Below are 12,875 nucleotides of genomic sequence, written 5' to 3' on the forward strand. Positions count from 1 at the left end.
CTAAGAATGAAAGAAACAATGGGGGATGTTCCTCACCTTAGGTGAAGGTCTTCCTTGTCTAATTATATGCTAGTGGGTTTATAAATCTTAAAATTAAAACCATAATCAATTAGTTCTTGTTCCCATTACATGTATGGATTGCTCGTGACTCGGTTGAGATCGCTACCCAATAAGCTAGTTGAGTTGAGAGTTCGGGAGAAACTGCCGGTTAAAGCAACCGATTATTTATCCAGCAATGTCCCAAAATACTCAGCCAACGTCAGGTAAGATTCCAGTCTGATTAGGGAACTGGGTGAGTCAACTCGCCACTGAGTTGAGATAGCTTCTAACGTAGGCAAACGAGTTGAGTCTTATACCTGAGTAACGTCCGATACAATTGGTGGTGTAGAGTAGATTCGGAATTATTTTGCTAACTCAAAACTCCATCCTGCAATACCAAGTTTGATTGAGTTCATGAGCAATTTACTCACTAACAGTTTAGAGTTAAAACTCGGTTTGAGCAGCAATTAGTTACCTTCTGTGGCATGTTGATTGAGAATGTCTTCGGGTAGGTTGGACCTTTCCTATCCATGACAGATAGACATTGATAGAGCTAACTGATCAAGCGAGTCTGGTTAGTTTTCTGAAGGGCTGATTCGATGCTAAGTCAGCGGTTCTGCAACTGGCCGAGATAGGAATCTCGGATGGAGCTGGCTGTTAAGGTAGAAGGAACTTCCTCTCTCTCTCTCTCTCTCTCTCTCTCTCTCTCAGCAAAGGAACAAGTCAGACCCATTACTGACTCACATAATATAAGGACTGAGTCGAGTTACGACAGAGGTTCGTAACTCACTCCAATGGCTAGCTTCACTCTCTCTCTCTCTCTCTCCCCCCTTATCTCTTTCTTTCTCTTTCTTTATCCTCCTTGAAAAATGCCCTAAATCCCAACTATTTATAGCCTTTCCTTTTATAGATATTTCCATGGCTAATCGTAGGGATTAGTGCAATCTTAACATAAGGAGGCCGAGAAAACCCATCATCATGTCCTTGTAATCATCTGATCGTATGCATGGATCTATGCGATCATTCCTGGTGAGCTTTAGGTGGGGTGGGCCACACAATGAACGTCTTGGATTAGAGAAAGGACCCACCTCATGAGATGTGTCATAAGCAATTAAATTGGGGAAGATGACCCATTGGCCATAGCAGTTTTACACTAGTTGGATGATCCAACGATCTGGGCCATTTGGATGGTCCAAATGACTTTTGGGACGCATGTGGGGTCCACTCAACAGTGAGTAAGGACAATTGATTTCATCTCTATTTTGAAAATGGTGATGACTCATGCTGTTGTGACATCTCATCAAAATCTCATTTTGTTACGAGATTTTCGCACTGCCCTAAGTTCTACGCTCAGGATCCCTCGAGAGAAGCTTCTAAATGGTGAAGAAGGGTCGAGATTTCTCCAACCCGAAATGGTAGTTATTCCTTCTGCCTTTTTTACGGACACCGTGGAATTTTCAAAAATGGGGTGATGATTGGGATATACACGGTGGATATGGTAGTGATCTCAGGGCTATATGGCTGCCCGGATTTCCAGCTAGATGCGTGATCAAGGAGGTCTCATCCCAGAGGTTGTGTTAAGTCGCACACGCAGCTCCTTAGTTTGAGCATTCTGTCGATCCTCTTGGTCCCATGTTCGATCAGGGTTATGGTCGGTGGTCCCTGCTGAGCATGATGAATGGTTCAGATCTGGCGAGACGAGCTCCAATGGTCCCTAATGGTGGGCCATTTCAAGATGACGAACGAACGAGTTCGTTTAAATCCGAGCTCGACAGGAAAAGTGGGAAAATACCAATTTTCTTAGGTTTTGTTGGGTCAGACCTTATTTGACCCAATACTCATTCCCATACATAGCAGGTGACATGGATCTATGCACGAGCATGATTTTAAAGTGGGGCCCACATGATGATCTGAGAAATCTGCACCGTCAGATCTCTTGAAGGGCCTGTTCAAGTATTTTTGGTGAAGGGTTTGACAGATTTATGTTGTTAGGTGGGTTGATCTCATTGCTTAATGTCTAAAGATGCTAGCTACTACAATTTCTTCTTCTTATTATATATATATATATATAAATTGAGATTAAAGCATGAGTTGTTCCAATCTCCCCTCCTAAAAGAAATTTCGTCCTTAAAACTGTACTTGAGTGGGGTTTTAAAAAGGTGTGGGTACTTCTCTTTCATTTCTTCTTGGCACTCCCATGTTGCTTCCTCCACTCCATGACGTGACCAAAGGACCTCACTAATGGAATGGTCTTTGAGCGTAGGATTTTCTCCTTGCGATCCAGTATGCGAACTGGGGCTTCGATGTAGCTAGTGTCATTGTTTAGTTCCACCTTCTCCCAACTGATGATATGAGATGCATCAGGTTCATATTTCTTCAACATAGATATGTGGAAAACATTATGAACGTTGGTGAACTTTGGTGGTAGAGCGAGACGGTAGGCAACGGCTCTGACTCTACCCATGATTTCAAAAGGCCCAATGAATTGAGGGGACCACTTTCCTTTCTTCTCGAATCGCATAATGCCCTTCATAGGAGAGACCTTCAAGAATACGTGATCCCCATCTGCAAATTCTAGATCCCGCCTACGATTGTCTACATAACTCTTCTGCCTGCTTTGAGCCATACGTAGGTATCTTCGGATTATGTCTATCTTTTCTGTCATCACATGGACTATCTCTGGTCCTAGTAAACTCTTCTTTCAAACTTTAGTCCAGCAGTGCGGTGCTCGACGAGGTCGTCCGTCTAGAGCTTCGAACGATGTCATGCCAATGCTAGTTTGAAAACTGTTGTTATATGCGAATTCTGTAAGATGGATGTGCTCATCCCAACTGCCCTTGAAGTCAAGCATATATGCTCTCAACATGTCTTCTAGCACTTGATTTACCCTTTTAGTTTGATCTTCTGTCTTAGGGTGAAATGTCGTGCTAAATTTCAATTCGGTGCCTAGTTCTTCTTGCAGCCTTCTCTAGAAGGTGGAGTTAAACCTGGTGTCACGATCAGACATGATTTCCCATGGAATGCCATAAGCACGAACAATCTCCTGGATATACAACTTAGCTAAGCCATCAACTGAATTATTCACGCGTATAGGGAGGAACCGAGCTGACTTGGTAGTCTGTCAACTACCACCCAAACGGAGTTATTATTCCTACGTGTCTTTGGGAGTCCTGAGATGAAGTTAATGCTGATGCATTCCCACTTCCATTCGGCAAGGGGTAATGGCTATAGGGGGCCTTGTGGCTTGTGGTGTTTTGCCTTTACTTGCTGGCAAGTGAGGCACTTTGCAATGTATTCTGCAATATCACGCTTCATATTTTCCCACCAGTACTGACGTCTGACATCCCGATACATCTTTGTACTACCACAGTGAACGGTGAAATAGGATTTATGTGCTTCATCCAGTATTGTCTGCTTCAATTCAGGCACTTTTGGTGCACAAATACGGCCCCGATATCTCAGGCCGCCATCCGAGCTAATATGCCAGTCCTGCATTCCTTCACTTTCGCACCTCTACTTCAACTTCTCCAGTGATTCATCCTGTTCTTGAGATTCAATGATTCGATGAATCAATGTTGGTTCTATGACTAATGAAGCTACTAATATACTCAGTTCATTGAAAGAAAATTATGCACCATAGCCCTAAATGAAATCCAACATTTCCCCTTCCCTTCTCATGAGGCCAGCCATAATTTCATGGTTCTTCTTCCGACTCAAAGCATCTGCTACAATGTTTGCCTTGCTAGGATGATAGGATACTTCAAATTTGAAATCCTTCAATGTTTCCATCCATCGATGCTGCCGCATGTTTAGATCGTTTTGAGTGAAGATATACTTCAGGCTCTTGTGATTGTAGAATAATTCAAATTCTTCCCCATATAGGTAATGCCTCCAAATCTTCAAGGCGAAGACTATGGCGGCAAGCTCCAGATCATGGGTAGGATAATTTTCTTCATGTTTCTTCAGTTGTCTGGAAGCATAAGCAATCGCCTTCTCATTCTGCATGAGTACACATCCTAGCCCTGTCTGTGAAGCGTCACTGTATACCACGTATTTAGCCTCTTCTTTTAGAAGTGTAAGCACGGGGGCTGTGGTGAGTCTTTTCTTAAGCTCTTGAAAAGATGCCTCTACTTCATCATTCAACTTGAATTTCACATTCTTCTCTATCAGTTGAGTTAGGGGTCGATCGATACGAGAGAATTCTTTTATGAACCGCCGATAATATCCAGCCATTCCCAAAAATCTCCTGACTTCGGTGATAGTATCAGGTCATTCCCATTTCACTACTGATTCGACCTTGGCTGGATTAACTGCGATACCTTCCTCCTTCACCACATGACCCAAGAACTTTACTTTTTCCTTCCAAAAGTCACATTTTGATAATTTTGCATATAACTGCCTTTCCTGAAGGGTCTTCAAAACGGTTCTCAAGTGCTCCTCGTGCTCCTCATGACTCTTGGAGTAAACCAGGATGTCGTCGATGAAGACTATGATGAATCAATCAAGATATTGCATAAAGATCTGATTCACCAGTCCATAAATACTGCAGGTGATTAGTGTGTCTGAATGGCATCACTAAAAATTCATAATGCCCATATCTGGTGCGAAATGCTATTTTAAGAATGTCCTCTTCTTTGACTTTCAACTGATGATACCCAGACCTTAAATCAATCTTCAAGAAATATTTGGCACCTTTGAGCTGATTGAATAAGTCATCGATATGGGGTAGGGGATACTTGTTCTTCACCGTAGCCTGATTCAACCTCCTGTATTCGATACAAAGACGCTGCGATCCATCCTTCTTCATGAATAATACAAGTGCGCCCCATGGAGATACACTAGGGTGGATGAAACCTTGCCCTAATAATTCATCAATCTGCATCCTTAATTCTTCCATCTCACATGGTTGTATTCTATACTGAGCCATAGATATTGGGGTGGTACCAGGTAGGAGGTCAATGGTAAAATCTACCTCTCTTCCTGACGGTAATCTCGGTATTTCTCGAAACAATTTTGGGAATTCACCAGCCACTAGCATCTGGTCGATCGTAATCTCTGCCGATTTAGCCTCTTACAGGGCCCGTAAACCTTTGTAGATCTCGAATTGATGCCTTCCTTGTATTGTAAAGGGTGATTGCCCAGGTAATGTTACTATTATCATCTGGGCATGACAGTCTAATATTGCATGAGCTTGGGTAAGCCAGTCCATACCAATAATGATATTGAACTACTTAATATTCATAACAACCAAATTTAGACGTGTTTCATGGTCTCCCAATATGACTAAGCACGTAGGGCAATATTTTGCAACTTCTACGAGTCCTCCCATTGGAGATGCTATGACCAAAAGTCTTTATAGACAAATCATCTTTAGGTCTAACTATTTTTCTATGGATGAATTTATAAGAGATATGGTGGAACCTGAATCGAATAGAACAAATACTGGAATATTCTTAATGTAAGCCATACCTTGGACAACTCGTGGAGCGTCCTCATTCCGATCCTCAGTAGATATAGCGAACACGCAACCAACAGGAGTTCTGTTCTGTGGCGGAGCTGTTGGCCTCTGAAACTGAGATCAGTTGCTGACTGGTGGCCTAAACACTGAATGAGGTGGATGAGATTGAGTCGTTTGTGGCCTAGGCTTGCTGCCCTCATCTCGTGCCCTTTTGAAACAGAATTTGGTTGTATGTCCCGTCTTCTCACAATAACCACAATGCATAGGTGGATGAGAAGAAACCTTAGCTTGCTTCTCTACCATAAGGAGGTTAGGGGGCGTAGGCCTGACTCGATTACCCGAGCCTCTAAATGGAGTCCATGCATTCATCATCTGGTCAATATCCTTCTCCACCCGAGTGGCCTTATCTATCACTTGCGCATACTGGGAAAAATCGAAGCAGCATAATTTTGACCTTATTCCTGGGCGTAAACCATCCCTGAATTTCCTTAATCTGACCTTCTCCTCACTTACGATGGTAGGAAAATATCGAGAAATTTTGGTAAAGAGGGCTTCATGCTGAGAGACCGTCATATTTCCTTGTTCGAGCTTGAAGAATTGTGAAACTTTCTCATCATGGAATGACTCTAGAAAATACTTCTCATTGAACTTAGTCTGGAATCCCTTCCATGTCCATAGGTAACCTGCTGGTGTGAGCCTACAGGTCGAATCCTACGATTTGTCTACTTCCCCTTCTAGTGTGAAGGTGGCAAGTGTCACCTTTTGAGCATCCGAACATCCCAAGGGCTCCATCAGCTTCAACATACACTTCAACCAATGCTTAACTATGATGGGATCAATCGTCCCGGAGAAGGTTGAGGGTCACATCTTCTGAAACCTCTTAAATACGTCAATCTCCTTTCCTACTACTGGGTGAGAAGCTGAAACGTGAGGTCTATAATTCAATGCCTTAACTATTGTCTCCGTGGTGGCTGCTACTACCGCATGAAGGCTTACTACTGGCTTAGCAAAGAAATCATTTGCTCCCATGCATCTAGCGTTAAAGCCCCTTGTCTGTGCCTCAACGAACGAAGTCCTTTCCATATGAGCTGTATGAGGCAACGGAATCGCTTCCGCTCTTGATTCCAAGTCCAGCTCTACGGGTTGCGCTAGGAGTGCTGGGGTATATATGAGACTCTCTTCCCTATCCATCCCTCCTGGATTCCGTGTCATCACCTAAGAGGCTTGACGTCATCCTTGGGATGGATTGGCTGACGTTAGCATAAATAGTCATGGACTGTTGCGACAAGACAGTCACTATATCCGTTCCCGGACAGGCCTGCTTCACCATGAAGGGGAGGGGTAGGTGCGAGATGTTCAAAAGTTTACTGGCTCTAGGCGAACTAGAGATAATTGAAGCAACCATCAATCTAGTACCAGTAGTGTAAGACTTCCCCGAGGTGTTTTAAGAAATACATGGACTGCCCTTAGGTAAGCAGTAGATTTCTGTATAGGCCTCAAGCCAGGGACCACCCCCATATCACTGCCTCTGTTTCACATGCCTCCTTGTGAGATGGGGGAGCTGAGGAGACAAATAGATGTGTTGCTATCCCAAGGGTTCATCCGCCCTAGCGTTGAGGCGCTAGTCCTTTTCGTGAAGAACAAGGACAAGTCGATGCGTCTTTATATTGATTACCGGAGACTCAACGAAGTGATGATAAAGAACAAGTACCCTTTGTCATGCATCGATGACTTGTTTGATCAACTTAAGGGTGCCGAATATTTCTCTAAGATCAATCTGCGATCAGGGTACCATCAGTTGAGGATCAGGGATGAGGATATCCCTAAGACGGCATTCAGAACTCGTTATGGGCACTACGAGTTCTTGGTAATATCTTTTGGCCTCACCAATGCCTTAGTCGTACTTATAGACCTGATGAACTAGATATTCGTGTCGTACTTGGATCGGTTTATAATTGCGTTCATCGACGATATCTTAGTCTACTTGAAAGAGCCGGGAAGAGCACGAACAACACCTACGCACAGTCTTGAACACCCTGAAAGAAAATCAGTTGTATGCTAAGATGACGAAGAGAGTTATGGGAAGAGGAAGTGAAGTTCCTAGGACACATAGTGAAAGTATAAGGCATAGCAGCTTATGTAACGCCCTGAAATTCGGGGGTCGAGCATAACTCAGCTCCCGAGTTCCAAAACATCATTTATGCAACATATTTAATGATGAATGTATGTTGACTGTATTAGTGCATAAAACATGGAATAGATTAAGCCAAAACACATATATGATTCAGGGATAAGTGAATAAAGCAAGCGGAAGACTTATAGTAAAATGTGTACAAGTGTAAAACCCTGAATTTCATATACAAGCCAGATCGTGTAAAAGTGTTATTTAACAAAATTTAAGTATCAAATACATCATTTCAGTTCCCAAAATATAATCCCAGAGATCCCGCGCAACAGACCAAAGCTCGCTAGAACCCGTCTGAAAACTGCATATAGGAGAAAGCAGCCTCGTCGTCTCCAGCTCCCGCTCTGCCTCAGACGTCGCATCCACATCTGCAACATCAGAGCCTAAGACAGAGTCTGGTGGGTGTGTAACACCGCCCCAGAAACGTGGGAGTGAGTGATCAACTTAGTGGAACAATAAGGCACTGGTTAACATGTTATCAGTTCAATCAAATAGTAATGATAAAGCAGGACAATTAAACAAATCCTAAGTACTCTTGTTAATGCAGGTATGAATGCAAAATGATGCATGCCCTCACGCGTACACCCTCAGCGTCTTCATCTTACGTTACGCATGACATCGCCTCAAAGTGCGCCACATCTACAAAGCACATGCAAATGCGGTGCATGGATATGATTACCAAGTTGTTATTAGTCCATTTCACATAACAGGATTGGGAAGCTAAGATACCTTCCTCATATCACCATCCAAACAGTGATCCATACTAGGGTCGTCAATCCTAGATATCTCATACGATCATATAGTTGAGGTCGTAGCAAAGGGCTCGTCACCAATCAATGCACGCCTTTCATGCCTTTACTACCACAGATCGGCTCGTCACCTCCTTGCGGTATCCAGGTATGCTCGAGGTCACCACAAATGGCTCGTCACCAATCAATGTAAGCCGACAGCGCGAATATAGTGTCCCATACCACCATAATCGGCTCACGAGTTTAGTTGCTCACTGGTCACTATGGGGAGGCTCGTCACCCCAGCGTAGGCCGACAGCTCGACCACGGTGTCCCATACCACCATGTCCGGCTCATGAGTCTTAGCGGATCAGGTACCATGGTTATTAGGATTTCACTGGTAAGTTCGGTACCCTAGATTCAAGCAGTAGCGTTCATACATGGTTAACGTACATTGGACAATCGGGTTACTTGACGAACTCGACTAGCACGAGCGCACGTTGAATTGAGCGACATAGAGTGCGCAAACACTCCGCGTGGCCAAACCACTGCCGCCAACTCTAATACGGCTCGTGTTCGTCTAAAACGTCCTACGTGGCGAAAGCAATCTCAACCACGATTCATAGGGTCAATTACCGATTTCCTGGACTAAGGCATAGTCCCAAACACATTACACTACTACAGATAATCATATGGAAAGTAAAACAGTAATGGATCAACAACTCAAATCATGGTACATGCACATCTGAAGAATATCAACTTAACATAAATGTAAGCATAGGAGATGCTTGAATTTAAATAACTTGGAAAGTAACTGCATAAAGGAAATCATGCGCATCCATAGGAGTATTGAGAATCACTTCTCAACGCCCGCATTTAGTGTAATCAGTTACACTTAGATCATTCATGCATTTCTACAAACACTTAGCATACATGGGACAACATACATGACGCATGTTGAAATACATGCACTTAGACAATTCCTTTTATCAAGGAGTTATCATACATGCATCTAGCATACATACATGACAAATAATCATAGCAAACACAAGTGCGTATTTTATACGTATACGGTACTTTATAAATACACTTAGAATACACAAATCTCAATATAGCACATGCCTATCAGGAAAGCAATGTAAACATAACATTCAGCATGTGAAATCTCATCCATAACAAGAATAAATCACTAACTGGGATTGAAAGCCTTGAAAACCATAACCTATACACTTAAAGTCTGCACCTTAAGCACAGAAAGAATCGCCGAACTGATTTAGACGAGTTGTCTTCGTCAACGGCGCTAGAATACCCTAAAATAAGGATAGAAATGAGATACAACAACACCCAGTCTAGGCTAAGCTCTAACACAGGTTAGGGTTAGGTTAACTTACCCCAAAAGAACTCAGATTCGTCAGAGGAACGATTCAAAGTAAAGGTTCGAAGATGAAGAAGAACAAGGAAGAATCAAGATGATTCACCAACCAATCTCTCTCACTAACTCTCTCTTTTCCACTCTCTTTCCAAGCTAGGGTTAGAGAAAATTCGTATGGAAATGAGAGCTAGGGTTTAAGGTCTATATATAGGCCTTAAAATGATGGAAATAACCCCAGGGTCAAGGTATACTTAGGTTATAACCAAAGCACGCCTTTCTCGATCCAACGAAGCACTTCTGGTGGGCTTATAACCACGAAAGGTCGGACTTAAGCTCCTTGACCATGGATCTAGGTCAAGCAGAGTTTTCATACCGACCGGCTCTTCAGATCAGCCGTGGCGGACCACACTCAAATCAACGGTCACGGAAACTCGATCAGGTCCACAAGCACTAGGATATGCCTGGGCCAACTATCCTGATCAGAGGGTGAAATTGGGTCAGAATCCAACGGTCAGATAGCTTAAAATCGTCGCGCAAGCGACACGACTCAGATTTCAATAAAAGCTTATTAAATTCCAACCGTTCTCACACTCTTCACTTCAAGCTCAACCAAATCGACCCAGAACATCAGATCGACTTGATTTTCGAGGTGAAGATCAAGCCCAACTTGGTGACCGCAACAGCCTAAGATCATCGCCATCGGACTTTCGACACGCGGTCCAGGTCCGATCCAGATCTTCCAAAAATTCTCCAGAACAACTGGATTTAGCGATGGATCCCAGATTTCAGAGTAACGTAGCGCTCACTAATCTACATGTTTAGAGCCATGCAGATACAATTTAAAGTGATTGATGCGAATTTCACAAGCAATCAAGTAAAGCACTAATTACCCCAAAAACAACTACTTAAGGAAAGATTAGCACAGAAAATTCCAAGGTCGTTATCTCAATTTGAGGACTCTCAAGCTGATGGAGGTTGGTTCTGGTCGGCTTGCCTCAGAGGGTGAGGCCGAGTCTGATAGTGGTGATGATGAGAGTTATGTTGAAGGCGGTGCGGAGTCTGAGGAAGAAGCAGAGCAAGACGAGGAAGAGATTGAGGCACAGGATTTGAGTGATAGCTCTCCTCCTGTGGTGCCAGAGCAGGGCGCAGAGCAGGTTGCCAGAGATGCCCATCTTACACGGCTTGAAGAAGGGCAAGCTGCTTTACGCCAGGAGATGGTTGATCTTCGAGGCTTGGTTAAGCACAAGTTTAAGAAGATGTCCCGGACTTTGAAGTCTATCCTGTGTTGCTTGCAGGAAGTGGAATTTCAACCATTTAAACCATCTCCTGACATACGCGGGTGTTACCATTTAAACCTATACTAGTGGAATTTCAAACTAAATTAACAAACAATTTTAATTTAACTCATACAGGAAGGGGCCTCCACTCATCATTGATGTCATCCATCACAGACCCTAGGAGCTAGGAGTTAGGGTAGTTTTCAAATCATCTAGTCGTAGAACAACGGGACACCTACTAACAACTTTAACTATCGAATCACCGACTTAGGATCCACCACTTTCTATGAGATTAACCCAACCATTGGATTTTAGATCCAACTACAAACTCCTCAAGGAATGAGAGTGCATAAGCTTGGGTAGGTGGCCCACACCGATGATTTTGATTAGATGCAAGATCTCACAAATGGGTAGGTAAACAAACATACATCCCTGCATGGTGACAGGGCTATTGAAAGTGGCCATGAGGGAAATAACTGGGCCTAACCGCACCAATGGCCCTTGGAACCCTTTTCAACCATCCATGTTCGAATCTGGAATGATCTGACCCTTGGATCAGTTAAAAACCCATGATCAGACGACGAATGGCCCACCCGGACTTTGAGTCAGCTTAATCAACGACCCAAGATCCCCAAAGTAGGACTCCCTAGAAGAATGAACGGAGGGGATTTATCACAAACATCACGATGGACTACACACAGGGTGCATGTGCACCCTAGTCTCCATGCACGAGGTGCATGGGACAGCATGAGCTACTCAAACCAGCTTGGACCCGGCCGTTTTTGAAAAAGTTGGGAAATTCTCCCGCTCGAGCTATTTTTAAACAGACGGACGTCTGATCTCGTGATGGCCCACCTCGGGCCACTGTCCGGCCGATCCAAACTGTCCATCAGTCGTGTGGACCCTAGATGACCAAACCCTAGTGGTCTGTCCGGATCCATGCAAAGACACACGGATTCAGGTTGGTGCCGATCAAAGCCATGGGATTGGCTATGTCCAAGGATTGTGGGCCGAGCTTTTGCCACGTGGTTAATCCACGACCGCTAACCATGCATCCCAGCATTCCCTTCAGCCATTGAATCACTCCTTTCTCTTATTGCCAAAAATGGCGGGTAGTTGCCTGCATCAAGAAAAGGGAGAGGAGACTGCCACTTTTAGCAAGGGTAGTTGGCTCGACCAGAGCCCTCCCTGGGCCATGTGGACAAGTTCCGACCATCCCTCCTAAGGCGGCACAGTCTGAGAGCGGAGATCATCTTGTTTCACGAGAAGATGGCGAGAATAAGGATATTTCAGGAGATGTTTTGCAATGTGGATGAATGGCCCAAAAGGTGGGCCCCGCAGTGATCAGTGATCCCATCTGGTCCGTTCAAATGGACCAGATCTCGCTAAAATACCGTAGGTGAAGATTGTCCATTAAGGGCCATCTCATCTTCTTCGTTAACTTGTCCAACCCACTCTGAGAGATGGACCCCATAATAGATAAAAATATAACTTTCTGATGGCCCAGATCAGCTAGATCACATCCCTCATGATGGATGGATCCCATGCATCTGGGAAATGAAGATAGGTGTGAGAATACGACCGTTTATCTCAACCGTTGGATGAACCATGCAAGCAATTCCCTTAGCTGTAAAAAGAGGGCGCTCATCTTGGGATTCGCACCAGAGAAAGTGAGAGAGAGAAAGAGAGAGAGAGAAGGAAAGAAAGGAGGGAGAAAGAGTGAAAGAGAGAGAAGGGAGTGAGCTTGCTTGAGTGTTGGATCGGTGCCGCATTGCACTGAGTCACTTCATTTGTCTTGGACTGAGTGAGGTCAGTG

At 44.0% G+C, this 12,875-nt stretch overlaps 1 pseudogene; it reads right to left on the reverse strand.

Moving 5' to 3' along the window:
- Positions 1-409: 409 nt before the first annotated feature.
- LOC131224296 (uncharacterized) lies at positions 410-2,665 on the reverse strand (annotated as a pseudogene).
- Positions 2,666-12,875: the final 10,210 nt, after the last annotated feature.

This window comes from Magnolia sinica, chromosome 13 (genome assembly GCF_029962835.1).
Source record: "Magnolia sinica isolate HGM2019 chromosome 13, MsV1, whole genome shotgun sequence".
NCBI lineage: Eukaryota > Viridiplantae > Streptophyta > Magnoliopsida > Magnoliales > Magnoliaceae > Magnolia > Magnolia sinica.